Genomic DNA, 21,194 nt, shown 5'->3' on the forward strand with positions numbered 1-21,194 from the left:
TTGCGTGTTTGTATGTGTTTAGTAAGTGCATTAATTTGCAGCACAGCTGTGCCCATGTGGTTTCTTCATACTGTGTTTGTTGCGTAAAGAATAAGAGAGTGCAAGACCACTGCCCTGGCATCCCACTCCACAGGCTGCACAGAGCTGCCTGCTTCGCCCCTGGGTGTAGCCATGGGCTCACTCACCCCACACAGCCAGGACTTCGAGGAAGCCCTGTGCCTCCTGTGCCTCCCGGAGCCACGTGGCACTGGGACGGTGGCTGACACACTCATTTATGCTCCATGCCTTCATTAAAAGCAGCCAGAAAATGGGGGGAGTGAAGTTTTCGTGCTCTGCAGCCACTTTCTACAGGTAAAGCAAGGAGAAACAGTGGGAAACAACATCTCCCTGCTTTTGTAAAAGCCAAGAGCAGCTTTCCCCCCTCTCCTGCCTGTGGTTAGAGGAGCAACACTTTCATGGCGCCTCTCCTCCTCAGCTGGCACGGTGAGCTGCCCATCCCGTTTCCATTGATTTCTCCAGTGGTTGCATTAAACAATACAATGGAGTATTTATGTGTCAGTGTTGGGAGCAGGTTGTTAAGTAAAACCCACCGTAAATAGAGCCGTTAATTCAGTTGCTGGCATGGCTCTCTGTTATCTTCTCAATACCTCCCAGAGGGTATTAGCCTTACCCTTTCGTTTGAGTTGGCAGCAGAGTTATTTTTTTGCACCTGCTGCTCTACTCCGATAACAACACAGGTCAGCTTTGATTTGTTGGAATATAAACAAAAGAGCAAAGCCAGGCATCTGCCTCAACAGCCTGGGCCGGTTTGACGATAGAGCTTTTCCCATTGGGTTTTGTACAAATGTACTCTTTCAATTCTTACGTGAACTCTCTCCTGCTTCATAAATAGTACTTTGCTACAGAACAGCCCAGTGTCAGGAGGACAGCTCAACACCGTACTTTTCCATCAACTGAAATCTCAACAGGGCAAAGTAACACGCTCTTCTAAAGGTGAAGTCAGAAGAGGTGTCGCACATAAAGAAAAATAAGCTGAGACACAGAGGTTTGAAAATCAGCAGGAAAAAGCAGAAAATTAAGTGTAGATTTTACAAGCAAATTAAGCAGTAGATGACCCTTCTTGAGAGAGGAAGAAAACCTGAAGCATTGTGAGGGTTTGCTTTCCCCTGTTCACCTACACACACTCCACCCCTTAACCTGCTCTTTACCAATAAATAAATAAATAAATTCTACAAGAAGTAGGTCCTCTGCTGGAAAATGGGCCAGTTTTAAGGTCTTCTGAAAATCAAGCCTACAGGGCTCATGTACTGTAAAAGCATTTATGTTGATAGGAGAAATACTGATAACCATAGAGCAGAAAAGAAAAAGAGTCCCCAGACAGTGAAAGCGATAAATAGCACAAAGCACAGAAATGAAGGAAGGAACTAACATTACCTCTTCATGACAAACAGGAAAATTGAGACACAGAGCTGAAATGATTTGTTTAAGACACACAGTAAGTCAGTGGACAAGTCAGTCCAACTCATATCTCCAGCTCAAGCTCCATTGTTATCCATTGCATCATGTCTCCAGCAAAAATTTCAACATGCAGATGAGTTAGGATGATCATGGGGTATTTTGAGGGCAAAGAGAAGGTACTAAATAAGCGAAACAATTTTCTGTAAAACAGAGACCTGTTCAGACCGAAGCAAGGCTCTTCTATGCATCATGGCTATTATGTGCCTAGTAGAGATTTGAATGTTAACTTAGCCAAACAATTAAATCTACACTTGAAGCATTAAATCAAAAAGCTGCCCTTGACCTATGTATGATCCCGAAAAAGAGCTAGAAATTCCTAAGCAGAGCTGGCTGAAATTCAAAATTTCTGTTCTATGGAACTGTGGCTACTTCAATGCTTTTTTTTTTTTCTTTTTTTTTTTTTTTTCTTTTTATCACAGTGAAAGAAAGGAACTTTAAAAAGCAAGTTCCCTGGCAACAGAGAGGGAGGATCCCCATCCCTATGAGCTGACATGTAAAAACCTATATTCGAGTTGTCCACGTAACAAAAGTGCAACTCAGCCTGTTATGCAAAACTGTTTGTAGAAGGTAGAAAATGGCAAACACTAAACTGCAATAGTACTGCAGGCAGGCAGTATTGTCACCACGGAGCAGCTGTGCTGGAAGCAGTTGCCTTGCCTAACATGGCTGCTGCCCACGTGGGCAACAGGAAACCCTCCATGGGACTTTGTCATGGAAGTCCTGAAACACAGCCTCTGTGGACCGGATCTGATGGTCTCAAACACTTGCTGGGATGTCAAGTTTGTGATCCTATTCCTCCCCTTTCACCAATTGCTGGTATTCCTTCTCTTCCTGCTTATTTCTTTTATTTATTTTATTTTCGTTTAATTTACTTTCTTTTATTCTCTCTCTTTTGTTTTTGCCTTCTGTTTAATCAGACCAGCTGACTGGACAAGGAAGCTTCTTTTGAATACCATCACGAGCCTGTAACCAGTAAGACAAACAAAAACACCATCTCCAATTATCTATCTGTGGCACAAGAGTGCCAGGTCTTACTGCAACTATGGGGTTTGTGTGCAGGTCTCTAGGACAGAGGCCGGAGGAGTAGGAAACAGGGGAAAAAGCTCTATTCCCTCTGTTCTTTTTGCTCCCCTCTGCAGGTATGTATCTCATTTAGTCCTCAAGGTAACTGGAACGGGTTCTGCCAACAAAACCAATAAAAATATTTCCGGACTATTTCAAACAGCTATTTTCTTCAAAAGGAGATTTATTACCATCTGATTTATTCCAACTGCAATGTTTTTCCAGAAAGGGGGAGTTAGTAGAGATCTTTCAAAAAAAAGTGTTTTTAGGGGATTTTTTTCTTCCTTTCTTCATATCTTCAATGATTAAATCTTCATAAGATTTTTAATATCGAAGATGTGTTATATCATAAGGCAGGCTGATACCTTGGTTCTAAATTCCCCCAAACCTCCTTAACTTTTCATGTGTATAGTACCATTGACTATGTTGACACCCTTGAATCTCTGCATCCCTCCAATACATTGATGCTGAATGTAGCAGAACCTGCCTGCTGCTAGAGCTGCAGACCTGCTGCTCTGGGGCTTGGGGAAGGGCAGCCCTGGGCACAGCAGCTCTCAGGCCATGCACATGCTCCTGCAAGAAAGCCGACTATGGCACAGGGCAAAAACAGCAGGCGTGGAAGTCGCAGACAACCCGCGCTTGGGCTCTAGGCATGAGGAGCCCCTCGCTTGCTGCAGGACAACACAGGTTGACCATTTATACCTGCTGACAAAATACACCGTAACACAACTAGCTGTGTATTTTCAAGGATTAAATGAAGTTCTTCAGATTATCACACAAAGTTGGTGGAATATGGGGTAAACATTTGAATTCCTATTTTAAAAAGTAGAGCAAGAAAGCCCACACAGGAGACAAGGGATGTGCATGTGCACGTACTTTGTTCAGCGTGGTTGTGTGACTGCATGCGTATCGGGAGTGGCTACAGACAGACTGAGAAAGATTTACTGGATTGACTATAATTTGACTATCTTCCAAAAACATTTAATCATTTGAGATTTTAAAGGAGGAAGAGAAGTTTCTACCTGTTCTCACAAAGTATAACAGATCCATCAAAAAAAGTCTTAGGGAGGGTAAAGATAACTACAAGTCACTAAATGAAGGAAAAACCTGTATCTATTTCACTTTGTACATCCTGCTTTTGATAAGTCTCTAAGGATATCTCACTTGTCTAATCACCTATTAATTCAGTCTTCTAAAACCTTTTTCATCTTTCTCTATCAGGGCAGCTGCCTGGGAACATTACAAATGATGTCTGAGTTGTGTGGCAGATCCCACTGCAAAAGAGATGAGAACAGCACCCTTCAATGTGTCAGAATTTGACTCCCTGATAAAGCCCCTTCATAGCCATGCCAATCTATGAGACAATTGCTTAACCAAGCATACTTTGAAAGTGCATCATCAAGATGCAAGCTTCTACGCTGTTGTGTAATAATAATTATATGCTTCAGTAAAAATCATTAAGAAAGTTTGGGGGTAATCATTACATTGTGCATTTAGTCTCATTCCTGACCATTGCATCTTGGGCAGTTTTACACAGGATCGTTAATTATATAGCAATATGAATTAGTTACCTGCTCACTGCCAGATGAAAGAAAACCCAGAGCAGTTTTAAAAAGCAGAAACATTTTTTTGATGATGGCATCAGTAATTTGGACGATAGAGTGTATTTTAACACATAGGAACTCAATCCTTATGGATCTGTAGGGGCTCAGGAAACTTTTCTGTCTACATCTGATAGTGAGCAGAGTAAATATTCAAGACATTATGTCTGTATCCTTCCTCCCTAATAGGAGAAATATTTTATTCTTTGTATTCACAGATTGTGTAAGTAGAATGGCTTTCTTTTCACTACTGCAGAGCAATCCTCTTTTAATGTCCTATCTTCTTGGTCTATAACCAGCAAATACCCAGCCCCAGCTAGCTGTTTTTTCTACTAGTTCTCATACTCTTTCCTGTGGAGCACATTTCACAAAATCAGCAAAAGTATAGGTAATGATAACCATGTGCAATGTCAGCTTTTCGAAAGGGAGCCTTTGAGGGATCTTCCTCATAGAGAGACATGCAAAATGCCAAATGCAAGTTGGTTGCTCCACTGGCTACATGACTCCATGTTTACTCATTCTCACCCATCTATAGGCCAATGACCAACAAATGTCCCAAGCATTTTAGGCATTCAGCAACAGATTTGGTTCAGGCTGCATCTCTAGTAAAGCTCAAACAAGCTTTTATACTAAGAAAGACTGGTAACTTCCATAGATAACAAGTTAATCCTTATTTTTCCATATGCCAGCTGTGTGAACAAACCTTTCTTAATTTACCCTTTCTATTATCAGTGTTACTTATAAATTTCACCCTTACCAAGTTTGTAATGTACTTTTTCACAAAGATTTAGTGAAAAAAGTCCCTGGTTCATCGGGGGCAAAATACGTGCAAGCTGCAGAGTGAGCTGAAGGCAGGGAAAGGAAGAAAGAGCAACAGACATTTGTAGTTAGAGATCTTGCAGCATCCTCAAGGCTGGCTGAGCGGCTGAAGCCAGTGGGCTTTGCTGAAGATTGTGTTGGACTTCCTTGGTGCCCACAAGGCACTTCGTACCATTAGGAAGAAAACTCCCTGACTTTATGCTTGAAAGTTTAGCAATAGCTAAGCTGTGAGACTGGAAAGAGACTTGACTTCTCTAAACATCGCCAACTATGCAAGCTACAGAAATTGTTAGCATTTCTGTTCATTTCCTCATGTACAGCAAAGCCTTTATATTCGATTCTACCACATCCTAACATCATGTGTCATTAGCAATGACAACAGACAATTACGTTTGTGACCCTTTTCTTTTTATGTGCTGCTTGCCGCAGGAATGCCTGCCTAGTCCTTGACAAGAAGGACCTACTTCGCAACCATAGGAAGGCTGATGAGAAAGAGAGCACTGCAAGACCATAGAAAATCCTTTAAAGGGTGGTCACGCTACCATCAGAACAAGAAGGGGTCATTCATCTATCTGTTTCTTAGTCTTGGCACGCTGACCAATTTTTAAGCCAGACAGGTCTGTCCCACTGTCTGGGTACCACAGGCTGTTGCTCCAGTTCTCAGAAATAGCATTCATTGTACTGGAGACAGGTCGGGCACTGGTGTGGGAACTGAAGCACGCCAACGGCAATAGAAAGCATGTAACCGTGGACTCCGCAAGACAAATCTGGGTAATGCTGCAGTCAGTGGAAAGTTTGCATGGGAGAAGACTGAATGATTTGGTCGTGAGACTAAGGTAGACACATTTATAAAGAGCGTGGAAGGGGTGAACAAAGAAGGGTAGATAAGGGACAATTCTGGAAAGGTGTCATGTCTCGTGGACAGTTCTCTCAGCTCACAGAGGCAATAAAATCTTTAATCCTCTTCTGTAAGAATTGACCATAAATACTCACTTCTTCAGCAGGTGTAGAAATTAACCCACCCAGGATTTTTTTGTGCAATTTACTGTGGGAGAGGCAGCAGGCTAACACAACAGTCCTGTCTGGACACAGACACACTTATGGAAATCCTTCATTTTCCTCCCTAATCTCTCTTCATCTGTGTCTCCAGATGATTTTTCCTTTTTAGTTTGATCTCTGTCCATCACAATTTGTTACCTTGCACCTCCCAGACAGAACAAGTACTGATGTTAACAATAAAATTCACTAGGAATGAAAAAAAAAAAAAAAGGAAGTTCAGTGGGAGCCAAATGATTTAATTTTGTCTTTGTCCAGCTCTCCAATAGCCTGTTTTCACCACTGCCAAAAACTCACAATACCCTGAGAATATCTGAAGTAATACGAAATTACTGTGGCAATACCACACCATATTCTCTCGGGTGACAAGAGAATAATAATTTTCCACGTTAAACAGACCACGTTCTATTACCTGATCTCACCATGACTGGGATAATAAGAATTGCTGTCACCCTATAAACTGCTGTGAAGGGTTACCTAATTTCTGCTGGGGCAAACAAGCACAAGTCTGCTCTGATACAGTATTCTTTATGACTATGACTTGGGAAGAATATACTGTTTTATTGGTCTCAAGGGCTTTACAAATACCAATAGGACTAGCAAAAAAATGAAAAAAATAAAATGAAAAAAAATTAAGTGAACAACATTAGCACTATTAATGATAACATTGCCTCTGCATGTAGGACCAATGCATGGAGGTGAGAAGGGGGTCTAGAGGATGATGACTCTTTGAAAGCCTCAAACATGCTTTATAAACTCCTGACCCAGAAATCCAGTATGAGGTAGGCATCACCTCTGGGAAGAGGTATCACTTTTGGGGGCAGAAACACATATTGACTCACATTCCCTTTCTGGTTGGCTTTGCTGTTCCTACAGCCTGCGTCCTCTCCTGACACCCGGACTTCACACTGGATGTTGAAAAATTAGTGGGAACCATTGAAGGGATTAAAGGATGGAAAAGCTTGCTTACAGTGAAACTGGCACAGGTTTTTCCATGAGATGGAAAAGCCTATGGGGCTCTGACTACCATATTTATCAAAAAACAAGGCTAAGGGAGAAGCTGTTCACAGCTACACACAGCTACCAACACAAGGAACAGAAATTTGCCACTCAGGGAAACTTCACACTAGCCATCAAAAGATAACAAAGTCAGGTGGCTGAATGCTAAACCTAGACCACGTCAGACTGAAAATGAGACGAAATATTTTTAGAGGAATGATATCTAAGCAGTTAATTAAAACATTCTGGTGAATTTCCCATCATTGGACTTCTGGACTTTTTTTTCAAGACTGGAAGTTTTCTAGAAGATAAGCTCTACTTCAAGCCACCTAATTAAACTTGAAAATTCTGGGAAGTCCTATGTTGTTATCACCACAATCACTTCTGGTTTTAAAACCTGTAAGGGCCAGGAATTAAACTGTCATTAATTGTGATATTTGTTGGTGAAACAGCTTAATCCTGCTGTTTTTCTAGTTTTAATTGCAACTGTTTTCTTTGGTTTCCACATCTGCATTAAATATAAACCCTCTCTGTTTTCCAGCTCTGGTACTTTCTGCAGTGCAAAATAAATGACAGCAAAGTGCTTAAATTGCTACCCACAAATTTGCTATCAAAACAGAACTTAAAAGAGTGCATTTTTTTATTACCCCACTCAAGTTTTCACAAATTACAGGAAATACTGGTATAAGAGGGTATGTTTAACACAGTTCCATGTGATACAGGTACAAATAAAATCATTAAGTGAAACTTTTACATCAGTGTTCATTTCTATCATTATTAAGTGATTTCATTTCAAAAAGAATATGAAAAATGATAGTTGGATATACCTTAGAAGCAAAGGTGACATATTACACGTTTAGATGAAGTAATCTAAAATCTCGTTACCGATAAAATTCAATAACTCTAACTATATACATACAAGAGTATCTGCCTAAAATCTCTCATGCAGTGAAATACAAATGTTTATCACTAAGCCCATCACATATGTTTTACACAATCAGTGTAGATTTTGAGCAACTTTTTGTTTATATGCACATCTACCATTAAACAGAATTTAAAAAGTCTCTTTCTTGCTGTGTCTATACCTCAAGGGGCCAATTCTGGTTCTATTCAAATAAAATTACCATTGGAAGAGAAACAAATTAAACAAGCAAAGACACTGCAGGCCTCTGCTCACACTGTATTTACCTACTCAACGCTTGAGCCGGCTTCTCTGGGGTGCTTACACTTAGAAGGGACTAAGAGCAACAGAACCCCACTTGCCACTGGAACTGCCACAAAATTGACTTGAGGCCAAAAATGGGTCAAATTATAAATTTCCTTTCAGATTTTTCGCTATCAGTACAATCACCATCACCATCCTCATCACTAAAAGCAACAGAAACAACATCCTTGTAAAGTGTCTCCCTGTTCCGTGCCACCAGCACTCTCAGGGGTACTGAGAAGGTCCACTCCACTCTCTCACCCCTCACCTTACTGATTAGATGACCTCTCTGAAGACAAAGACAGCAGATTTAGGACCCAGAATATTGTCAGCTACATCAGAGACTTTGAGTAATTCTGGTGAAGCCACTGGCTCAATTTGAGGTCATTGACATTCTGGGTGAGTAAAGGCAGCAGGTCTGGCCCCAATCAAACATAAACACAACAGGCTTATTTAAACATAAGTAAAATGCAAGTTCAAAATAGGAAAACCGAAGTCTTTATTGTAACGTTAAAAACCCTTTTGATCAAATTAGTTTAGCTGCTGTTCCAAAGTGGGAAGGGAGGGGCTCAGTAGGGTGGGCATGAGTCCAGTAGACACTTCTCTCTTTTCTTTTTTTTTTTTTTTTTTTATGGGTGTTAATTTAAAGGAAGTATATTAAAAAAAATAATAACCCAAACACCTTACCTCATTTAGCTGCAGATTCTGGAGTGGAAATCCTTAACTGAGGCAATGGGAAGACTTTCTAAAGAACAGTAGGTTGGGTAAACACAGGTACTAGGTTATCTCTCCTAAAGACTCCCAGGAGTGAAGATAAATGGATGTGATATTAATTTTAAAACATTTTGCTGAACACTCAGGCAGCCAATAGGGGAATTCCTTAGGTCACTTCCTGTTCATTTGATTGGGTCTGCAACGACAACAACGAAGACGAGGTTGGGAACATTTGCATAAGGCCAGCTCAGTCCTCAGTATTCAAAGAGAACAGGTCTAACCGGGTTACACGTGTGGCTCCAGAACAAAAGAGAAACCTGGTAATGGATGAGGGATTGATTTCTTTGTAGTTGTTTTTTTAAGACCATCCTTTTTTTTTTTTTTTTAATGGAGGTTATTTCAGGTAGATAGGGAGATTATAATTAGAATGAGGAGAAGTGAAGAGCAGGAATGTCCTAAATTAAAATTAGTCTGAAAATAACATGAGAAGATGCATGGTAGGTAATAGCCCTGTGCTTCCAGAGAGGTGGACTGGATGAGCCAATATCATGGGCTTGATTCTTTCTTTTTATACCTCGAGAGTCCTGTGAAATGAATGAGTTTGCACAAGCGGGAGTCTCTAGGTCTTCCAGCTTCTCTGGGTATCTGAGAGAATGTAAAAGAAAATGAGGAAAAAATCTTCAGTGTAGGTGTACATAGGGATGAGTACAAAAAACAGCTACAGGAAGATTAACAAGGTAGAAAATCAGCAGATAAGTGTTTCTCTGCTTTTAAACTTCCTAATTCTGATGGTTCAGACCAGCGGGGGAGAGCTAAAACCTTTCTTAAGGCATCTACTCCACAGCACATGGAAGTCAGGCAAAATATTTGCTTGCTCTTCCCAGCCACAGGCTGGGTGTTGGATTAGAGGCCTTTCACTATCCAGTCATCAGTTCAACTCTTGTGTTGGGTGAAGAGCACGGAAACGCTGTTTCCTCATGTAATATCTGTGCTTTATGGACAGTTCCGAGAATTGTGAGCCCAAATCTGTCCTTGACTATGCGCAAGTTACTTCGCCAGATTGCAACCAGGAACCTGAGCAGGAAATGAGGTGACTAAATAAAAATATGAACTGTCATCTATCGTCAGGTAGTAACGTAGGAAACTTCCAGGGTTTCATTAATTTGTATGTATAAAGCACAAGAATTGCTGAGCGTTTTTATTCTGTGATTTTTCAGAGGTCTATGTGAAATTAATTTTCCAGTCTCTGTTCACTTTTGGTTCCAGGGCTCACCATAAGTCTCCTTCCCAACAGATGTACTCTCAGTGCTCCGTTTACCAAGCACAGGGAATGAATCGTCCTTCAACATCTAGAGATACTATTAATCATTAATCAGGATCCATTGTCAGTTTAGAGGAAACATTACACGTTATTTATGCTGAACCTGATTTCAAGATAAATTGTGGATCTCAGGCCCAAGGAATGTCACCTTTGTTCTATCATCCGCACTAACACCAACGATACTAAAACACAAGTTGTTTTTGTTCACACAGATCAGGTGTGCATGAGTACGCGTGGTTTGAGAAAATCCCATTGTTTTTTCAGCCAGGATATAGTCAAGTTCCATAGCTGCTCACCTTGACTCTTACTTATCAAAGTTGTCCTTGTGGAAGAAAGAGGCTGTAAATTTCCATCTTGGAGAGCAGTATCACACCGAGGGCTAAGGATGTCATTGAAAAGAGCTACACAACTGTTCAGAGTTTTCACAAGTAGGTCAACTATCTGCAAGATTTCTCTACACATTCATGTCACTGAGTCTGAGTATTTGCATACCAGTTCATCACTTGGGTGAGTATTTAGACTAAAGCTTTCATCATCAAAATAATGTCTTATCATCATATCAGCATGAATGATCAATCCAGAGCAGGAGAACAGGAAAAAGCTAAGAAGTGAGCAAAGAATGAGAAAGCAATAAAGAGCTCTTCCCTTCCCTGGAAGGACATCTTTAACAAGGAATCCACCTCTAACATCACTTCACTGAGCTAAATGTGGGAGATGAAAGAGTCACACAAATACATCTCATCCGTATGCTGCAGAAGCACCACAGAAAGCTATGACCCCAGGACCTCAGCATTGCTAGGGACATCAGACTTTTCCTACTGCTAAGAAGGACACCAGCAAAAGTGGCAGAAATTTGGTTCAAATATGGTACTTAGACTGGTGTGTCACTTTCTGTTTGTGTGGCTGCAAGCCTTTTCTGTCTCAGCTCCCAAGGGCAGAGACAGCTCTGGTTGCTAAGGCCCAGAATACTTCCAGACAGACAAAAAAGCACATTGTACCAACAGGTCTGGGCAAGGTGAGGCTAACTTGGCCGGCATACCAGCATGCATTATTTAGTAGTGTGCTATTTTCAAAGGCAGGGTGCCACACAGGGTGGTGGCTCCTTAAATTTACTGCCCTGCCTGGCCAGCTATGCTGCCCCCATGCTCCCGATTATGCTTATTGACACTTACATGTGGTTCAGCACAGAGAGGATTACGGGTGGCTTTTGGAGACAGGCAGACCTTTCCCTCTGTGTATCCTTCTGCAGCACTACAGCCACAAAATTAGCATGATTTTGGTCCCCACACAATTCTAGGTGGCAGAGGAAACATGAAAATCTCTGTAATTAGGAGCTAGGAGGCCACGTTCACAGTATGGTAGAAGTGTCAGTGCAGATTCCCAGAATTAATTTAATTATAACCACCAAGGATTGAGGAAATTATCTAAATCTGTTCAGATTCTTAAATTGGCGTCTGTTCCTGCAGTGTCTGACACCTGATGAAAGCAGAGAACAAATGTATGATAATTTCTACTTTTCCATTAATATTAATCTCTGCTTCATTTGTTAAATTCCAGTAGAGTATCAAAAGGAGAATGTAAGAAGCTGATATTGTAGGTTAGACATGCCAAGCAATCAGAGAATTCAGTGCATGATGTTCCTGTTTTCATTCTGTTGTAGCAAAATCAGAAGTGATTCATAAAGTTATCTGTAAAATAATATACTTCCTGTAAAAACATCATTAGAGGAGCTACAAGAAGCAGGACAGATGTTATTTTCCAACAGTGTTAGATGTTATAGGCAAGCACCACCTGTTGCTAAGGTTGCCCATTACTTAGGCTTGCAAGACCTTGTAATTTTTTTCTTCACAGTTTTCCAAATCCTAACTTAACTGTTTGGATAAATTGAAAATTTCAGTCATGAGTCATTTGCTTTGCAATGAAATTTTGGATAATTCTCATTCTTAATAATGTATATTTTTCCAAGAAATTAAAAAAAAAAAAAAAAAGAGAGAGAGAGAGAGAGAGAGAAAACGATACTTTGTATTCATAGTAAAAACTTTCTGCTTTTTCTTTGGAACGTTTATGTTTGAACCAATGACTGATCAACTGGCCATTGAGTTAAGGATGTTCTATTTACCACTACCAATAAAATACATCTAAATTCAGACAGTTTAAATCTCGTTGGCAAATAGCAGTCCACATAATAGACTCCACAATGTGGAGCTGCATTTCCTGCAGCTTTCTTGTGCATTGAGCATTCTCCATTTCCAAGGTTCACAGGGCTTTGCCAGCAGCTAACAAGGGCTATTCCAGTCTACGTTCACCCTTCTGAAAAGACACATTTTCTGTGAGTCCCACATTAGGCCCAGCAGCTACTCTCAGTTCTGGGGAGCTAAAGGTTTCGGTCCTGGGCTTAGCCACAGGACACCCAATGCTGAGACACCTGCCTGCACTTCATGTTTAAAAAAAAAAACAAATAATAGAAACCATACACAAGAAACAGAATTAGAAGAACATTATTAATATTGTGACAAGTTAAGCAGCACTGTACTTAAGACACAGACAAAATGGTATTCCTTCGAAGTGAAGCTAACCAATATTATGTATTCAGGGAGTGGCCCTGAGCTGTATTTGTTGCACATGAATCAAACTTGCTCTGAAAACTTGTATTCATTTCCTCATGAGTTTTCTTACAGTGTTCATCCTCATGGTATTTGAGGTATTATAGTAATACATTTATTTATAATGTAAATAAACATTTAATACATGTACATTAGTGTATTGCATTATATTAATGCATTAGCACTAATATTACAGTATTAGCACCAAAACATTTATCTTTATGCTGCCCTAGCAAAGTGAGAAGGTAATAACTTACTATCCCTATTTTAATAGGGAATCCTAAAAAGATCAAGGTAAAGGTGTTTAATAATTCACAGTATCCATTCTGAGATGCCTAAGAACCATGTATTTATATCACTTAGTATTCTACAGCTATGTAAAGTACTGAAAGCACACTCCCATTCACTTCCATTTCAGATCTTAGCACTCAGCAGTTTTGCAAATCACATTCCCTTTCTCCAAGAAGACAGACTTTTTTTTTTTTTCCATGAACAAACAGTGACTTCAGTCTAGAAAACAGCTCAAGCATTTTGTCTGGATTTTTCCAAACATATTCAACCTAAAGCAAAACTCATTACAGCTCTGGTGGTTACCATTTGAATAAATTATAAGTTAAGGCAGTAACGATGAGGAGCTAGGCAATGGCCACAACAGAGTATCAGCTTTCCGTACGATTCTGTGAAGGTTCAGTTTCTAAACCTATACAGCTATGTATGCTAATATTTCTTCAGCTTCCTCACAATCCCCGAGCCATCAGACAGACCCCAACATGCTGTAAACCCAAACTGATGAACTGGAAGTAACTGAGTAACAAAGCTGTTTGGCTTTGGATGTCCTCCTGATGAGAAGTCCTGCAAATCCAAGCATGCCTCAAAAGGGGTACTGGACATCCTGATGAAAACAGGGGTAAAAATGAGGCCCCTCAAGTTCCTCCCCCAGCAAAGCCAGCTGCCAGCCAAAAGGACCACATAAGCACCACTTTCCCTGCTCTTGAGGCAGAGCCCCTGTCTTGACACTTCAGGGCAGCTTGAGGCGTGGACATTTTCTCAGAAACTCCACAGTGGTTCCTGTTATTTTGCCAGTCCAAAGCTAAAGAAGAGGCAAAACTGAGTGCGTATCTGTTATTTGAAGGACTTGCAGGAAAAATATGCAAGAATCTTTGCAAGGATCACTGCAATTCTGTCCATGGTCTGAGAGAAAGATTCTGGGATAAAAAACATAGAACCTGAACTAAGCATCAGAATGGGGATGGTATAGAAACTAAAAAAAAAAATAAATAGATAAATAACATGTTAAGCTTTCCTTGGAAAAGATAAGGGTAACAAAGGGCTAAAATGAACCAGCAGGGCAAATAGAATGGCTTACACAAACACTGAAGGAAAAATGCAAATCCTAGAGAGAATATAGTCTCATTATTAATTGTGTGTTTGTTTCAGCCTCCTCAGTGTGCAGGTCAAACCAACTCAATGTAACAGCGCAGTGGCATCCAGCCACTCCTTTGTGCAAGAGCTTCTATTGTTGCTCACACTGGTGGGAGTAAACTGGTATGAGAAATGGGGAGAGAGACATTAAAATTAATAAATGTCTGTGGCAAATAAAGATGTAAAGAACTGAGGAGACCATTAAATCCAGTGCAGCATCTGTTTTGTTTTGCAACTCATTTGAAAGAACAAAGGGAACATTTTGTAAGGAGTCACCTGGACCAATTGATAAGAAACCATTTATAAGACTTAAAAGCCATGTTTTCTGCCCGTGTGAACCAATGCAATTCCATGGACCTCTGTAAGATTTTGACAATATGTATCCAACAGCATTTGTGAATATAGTCCTGTGCATTGCCTGTTCAGGAGTCAATAATCATGTCTTCTCTGTTTATTCATATAAACAGTTTCATTTTTTCAGTGGTGTTTCCTCTTATAGGAAATTATGGACATAGGTAATCATTTATTTATAACAGATGGTTACATGCATCAAAGGGGATGAAGAACTATTGAATAAGTGTTTTATCATTAAAATTTCTGAGCCCAAATAGGAATTATTGTGAGGCTATACCAACTGTGGAATGCTTTGTCAGAGAAAAAGCTTCATAACTTTATGCAATAGCAGGTGTTAAGAAAGAACAGGCAGGGCAAAATGGCCTAATGGGTCTTTTCTATCTGTTGTGGTTTCAATCCCTTAGCAAACACCTGGATGCTGCTGGGAACAAAACAAATCAAAACCTTTGATTTTAAGAACATAAAACTATCTTTCGCTGAATGCAAGCACACAGTAATGCACAAAGGAGCACAAATACGGCAAGATAAACTTTTAGTAGGGCTAAAATACTTTTCCTGTTACATTCACAACCCAGACATAGCAAAACCACAGGGGCCAGGAGTGGCACAGCCATTCCTACGTGTTGTGCCTCACTTTCCCAAAGTGTGGTGAATATAGAAGGATGTTTGTGCTAGGACAATTTGTAAATAGAAGTCACAGCGTAGTCTTGCTAGAGCCACTGATTTAAGAGACATTGGAACCGGAGCACAATCAGAGAGCTCAGAAGAGCTCTTAAACCGTGTGGACACCTTGTCTCAGCTACAGAGAAGAAAAAGTGGCTATAAGCACTGTAGAATGGCTGGACAAATGTTCAAGTTCATTCCTGCACATAGATGACTATTTGACGTAGTCAAACGTAGTATTTGATGTAGGCATTTTATATACAACATATAATGTCACACCTCTTAGGAAACCTACACATACTAAGTCCCAGCTGCAGAATTCTATTTCAAATCCTATTTCTTTTCAGTTGAAACTTTTTCTAATTTAAGAGTGTTAGTTTTCATAAGAAGCTCACTGGGGGCTTTGCAAACCTATGAGGAATCTACATGGTTTGAGTATGAGGAGAGAATTTAATTTGAGCTGATCTCCAGCAGAGAGATACATGAAGCATGTATGGTTTCTTTGTGCTCTGGGAAAGCAGAAGATTAAAAAGTAAGGACAACAGGCTGCCAAAAAAAAAAAAAGTTATATGTCATAAGGACAGATTGAGGAGCCTATAAAATAACGAAAAGTGATAGCAGCAGTTATGTGAAAATTTAAATTGTTCACACTGTAATCAGCTACTTTTCAAGGCAGTCACCCTTGTAAGCCACATGGGGTGACAAAATGAAACAGTGATGAGGAGTCAAGGACATCCCTAGACACAAACACCCATGTGCAGATTTAAAGCCCAAGCAGTTCAAGGACAGGGCAGCACAACAAAGATCCTAACCTGTGGGGTGGGGGGGAAGTTTGGGGTGCAGGGTGTCTGACTGTGAGATTATGGATTTGATTAGTTACAAGGAATTTATAGCACCAGTGCTGCTCCCTTGGATTGCTCAACTAGGAATACGCCCAGCAGAGACCCAGTGCAGCATGAATATGTGGGTGACCAAGTTCTTCAACGCAAGCTTCTCCCTCTTTTTGACATTGAAGAGTAATAATATTCTGGATGAGTGCATTTTCATGCATGTCTGCATGCATGTGGTTGAGCATTACATGACTGAATGACTGAGGAGGGGACAAAGTAAGAATCTTATTATGCATATGTCTGTCTTGGTGCTTAAATGTGAGCTGAGTGCATTCAGATGGGTACATTCATGTATTTGGGAAGGGCTAGTAAAAAGGCCTCCAAGATTTCAGCCTTTAGAGACAGGGAGTGTACGCATCTGCCGCAAGGCAAAGTTGGAATAGCTGAACAGAAGCGAATGAAGGGATCTAAGACCTGCATAGGTACAAAGGACATCAAAAACCCAAATCTTCATGGTTCAAGTTAGCCTTAGGAATCTTACTTGAACAGATCTTTCGGGGACATTTCAAAGCAGGCAGCTTACCTGTAAGATAGCACGATGTGTGAATAGTTCATAAACTATCCTCTAATCTTTGTGATGATGACAGGATTTCCTTCGCCAGCATCAGTCAGGGAATGAGGGTTAAGCCTTGGACACAGCTATAGCAGCCAAACCTTTCCAAACCAGTTTATCCTAACTCCTGTATCTACACAATGCTCAGTGCCCGTGAGATGCAAATATCAGGTTTATGATTAACTGTGTTAAAATTCCATGGAACTGCAAGTACTTTTATTTGTTTGTATAATGAAATTGAAACAGTGCACACTTTTCTTACTAAACTTCAGCTTTGCTAACAGATAAAAAGAAAGGTGAAACTTTCAGTAGATTTATGCGCCATATCCTTATATGCCCCCAAGAGGTTCCTTCACCTCCCGTAGCTAGACGCACCAGTATGCTACCTGAAAGGGAATATGCATGTTCAATATATGCACGACCAGGGGAAATACTATTCTATTTGACATGGAGGACAGTCTGAGCAGATATTTTACACCAACTTCAGATAAAATCAGCTGGTTCGCACTACAAAATTTGCCCATGTTAAACCACAGACCAGATACATTTTTTTTTTTTTTTAAAGCAGGACATGCATAAGACTTGAGAGGCCTGAATTATTATTCTGGGTTCTGCCACAGCCTTTGAGCAATGTCTCTCTGGGTCTATCTAGTCTATGCTGCTAATGAGGTAACTCTTCAAGTGATGGAGGTCTATGAAGAAAAACACATTCCTGTCTGTGGGACATTCCAAGGTAGAGTGATATTCACTTCATCGCCTAGCAATGAAGACTGCAGAGGTGAGTGGAATCCCATACATGAAGGTCTTGCAAATACCAGAATAAAGTACTAATAGTAATTACACCGATTAAGCTTGAGATGCCCAAAAATTTAGCCTTTGTCCTCAGAGTTATGCTGTATTAGTCTTTGAGATGGGCTGCCCATGTGTGAAAGCTGTATTATTCAGACACATTTTACTCTGCAAAGATCTCACTTTTCTAATCCTAGTATTTGGCAGGTTATGACATATGGCATGAACCCAGCTGAAAGTACAAATACATTCTTTTTGCCAGGGGAAGGGGCCAATTTTATTCAGGTATGTAGCTGCTTGATCCACAAGCACTGAAGAGCTGCATTTGCCTTTTACCAACCAGGCTGTTAAATCCTGGAAAGTGACCATGTGAACTGTATCCCAGGTACTGCAGTGAGGCGCATTGGCATGAAGCTGGTACTTCATCATCCCTGTGCAGGGTTACTATGTTACTTTGCATTACTCAGAATTAATTACTTGAATTATTTAAAAGAAAAACCTTCTCCCAGGTTTCTCCCATGCCCTTTCTGAAATGGCTTTTAGCAGCTGGCATGGTGCATCTGTGGGAGGAAAGAATGAGAAAAATTGGAGTGACTTTAGTAGGACTCATTCTCATTCTGTGGCTTGCAAACTAGACTCAGTGACCCACAGCAACACAGCCCTGAATTTCAAAGGAGTGAGTCTCTCCCCAAGCTGCTCCCTGTTCTTCTAGTAAGCCAGCGAAAGCCTTGGAGCTGGAATTGTGATCTTTAGGAAACTCCATCACTGGTCTCATGCCCTGTGGCCAATCCTTCTACTTACATGTAGTTTCAACAGGAGAACTCTACAAGCTTATTTTGTGTGAAAACAACTCTATTTAAGTGTGAGGACATATTGGCAGGTAGTGATGCCTGCTGGAATCACCCTAGTAGTGGGAGTTTGAAGGGATGCAAGACATGGACTCCTGATGGCTCTTGAACAGGAGACGTTTATTGCCCTTTTTCACTACTACATATACTTTCCCCGTAGCCCCACGTGCTGTCCACGCACCCAAATCTGTCATACAATTGGTTAGAGACCCTCAGACACATGCCTCGAGCCAGCCAGCAATTGGCCACTGCCCAAAGCTCATCTTTAACACTATAGCCAATTTATTTTATCTCGACCTTGCTCAAGTTTTTGGTTCTACCACTGTTTTCCTCATTATCTCTAATTCAGGGACATGTGAAACAGTGCAAAGCCACCTGCAAATTCCTTTCCCACAGGAGATGATCCCCCAAAAGAGTGAAGTGAGCCTACTGGTGATTTAGCAGCCAGGTGGCCTCACCATGCACCCACCCACATACACACATTGCAGAAATGCCTCTCAGAAGGATACCTGAAAGAAGTACCTATGGAGCAGCCACATCCAGAAGAACAGACCAAGTCTTTATGGGGATTTCTGTATTAGGAGATTGCACTTTTGCAACTAAAATGAACTGTCTGTTCTGTCATTACAGCCAATGACATATTTAGCTATTGGCCTTGATGATCTATTCAAAATGGCGACTGACAACATGCTCACCTCTGAGCACTCTTGGGTATGGTCAGAAAGCACACAACAAGCATGTTCTTGGATCGCAATGCAGCTAGCAAAGGAAATTTTGTTAATATGCCTAGGACTTGCAAAAGAAGAAGAGAGACAAGAGAGGAGAGAGAAGAAAGAGGGAGAAAGAAGGAAAAAGAATGTATTTTCAACTTATGGACTGTATAGGAAGTGGAACAGTCACTTTCTATATTTCTTTTCTATCACAATACATTTGGGTGTATTTATTTCATAGGATAATTCTGGTTGGAAAGGACCTCAGGAGGTCTCTAGTCCAAGCTCCTGCTGAATACATTGTCAGCTAAGAGATCAGACCAGGCTGATACAGGCTTTAGGACTATGTTTAGCCATCTAAATGAGTTCCTTAATCAATCAGGTGTATTTCATGTATTGAAACCACTACTAAAAGTACCATTGTAACTAGTCTAGTATCTAGATGAGTTATAAGTGCCCCTTATGGTGGCATTTGTACCGTTTCCTTTGCAAGACTACCAAGTGGTTTATCAAAATCTGTCAAGAAGCTTATCCTAGCCATTTCAGTTTTGACCTGCTCATGTTCACCATATGCTCCAGTTATAACCCACTGTCACATTCCTCTTGCCATGCCACTTGGAGCTACTTTCATCTCCTAAACTATACGTCACATCCCTATTCTCGTCTCCAATAATGTTAGGTGCAAAGGCACTGAGGCTCCTTGAAACAAACTGTACATAGGGGTGCAAGTTAGAAGAAATCATCTACCTGTTCATGGGCAGTTGTGTATAGATAGGTAAAAAATAACAGAAGCAAATTCCCCCTGACAACAACAGTTAATGATGTGAGTCAATCATTGCTAAATATCACCTTCAGCATTTTTCTCCATATAATATAGTTCCGTAGAACCAGCTCCATTCCCAGCACCAGCACTCATCCCTGGAAGTAAAATGGCAGTCAAGGCAAGTAAGCCATAACATTTTTGTACATGGAAATGTACAAAATGTTTCATCGCTCCCTGAAAGACACAGGGAAAAAGAAACACTACTAGAACTTTCAGGCATGTCAGCAGTCTTACCATTCCAAGCATTCATCATCTTAACACCATAACATGATTATAATATGAGTTTCTAACAACTGTGAGTTTCTAGGACTATTTCAGAACATAACTGATCAATAAGTGTTTTGTTTACAAAAATAAGAAACACGGGACATATGTCTTAGTGTCCTAGCATAAAATACTTGGTCTGCAAGTTCTAAGTCGGGAACTTAATTTTCTTATTTGCTGACACTGAATTAATTGTTATTAAGAAAATCATGAGAAAGATGGAGAGAAAGGAAGGGAAAGGCCTGCAGTCATGTATTAGGCCCCATTTAATATCTATTAACCTTTCTTTGAGATACAAGGTGAAAACCACAATCTGTGTAAAACAAAGGACACTTTAACAACACCATTCAGATCAGATTTCATTCATTTAGAAATACAAATGAATATAAACATATGAATATCACATATATATTATTTTGACTGGAGTCTGAACAGAAGTGGCCATTTGCAACATTTGGAAGTGAATCAAAACTACACAAGTTCTTTTGTAGAGATCCTAGAGCTGATAGGAAGACTTCAGTTGATATGAAGTTCTGTAAGAGGAAATTATTTGCTGTGCACTTGTGACATTGTACACTCTAACACCTAGGCTAACAGATCTGAGAATTCAACTTCATTGCTATTTCAAATGCCCTCTTAACCCAGAACCATATTCACAGTCACGGGTTTCATGTCTTGATGTACTGGAAGCCGAGGAAGAAGTCAGAAGAGTACAGTAGTACTCTCATGAAACTCAGTTTAGCCTTGTGGTGCATTTTCCTGTTTAAAATCAGCTCCTCCTCACTAATATCCAATGGTGTCACTGCAAATAGCTACATCACCTAGCATTTTCAAATTGTTTCAACTGAAAATTTTATAGACAGATGTGTCCCTTGGACAGAGCTGTGCAAATAACAAATCTCGTAAAAGAAAGGACAATAAATCATGACTCTGGTGACTCACTGCCTGTATAGAGGATGGAAAATGAAAGGGTAAGTCCTT

The 21,194-nt window shown here is 40.4% G+C and overlaps 1 protein-coding gene across 4 annotated transcripts in view; it reads right to left on the reverse strand.

The window, feature by feature from the left end:
• EHF (ETS homologous factor) overlaps positions 1 to 21,194 on the reverse strand; it is an 86,955-nt gene that overhangs the window by 25,557 nt on the left and 40,204 nt on the right. The window contains exon 1 of one of the 4 annotated variants that reach the window (XM_013194613.3): positions 8,947 to 9,081. The exons of the other annotated variants lie outside the window; for them this stretch is intronic. The gene's annotated coding sequence lies outside the window, so the exon portion shown is untranslated. Of the gene's footprint in view, positions 1 to 8,946; positions 9,082 to 21,194 lie in introns of those variants that run through there. 4 annotated transcript variants of the gene reach the window in all.

Source organism: Anser cygnoides, chromosome 5, assembly GCF_040182565.1.
Source record: "Anser cygnoides isolate HZ-2024a breed goose chromosome 5, Taihu_goose_T2T_genome, whole genome shotgun sequence".
NCBI lineage: Eukaryota > Metazoa > Chordata > Aves > Anseriformes > Anatidae > Anser > Anser cygnoides.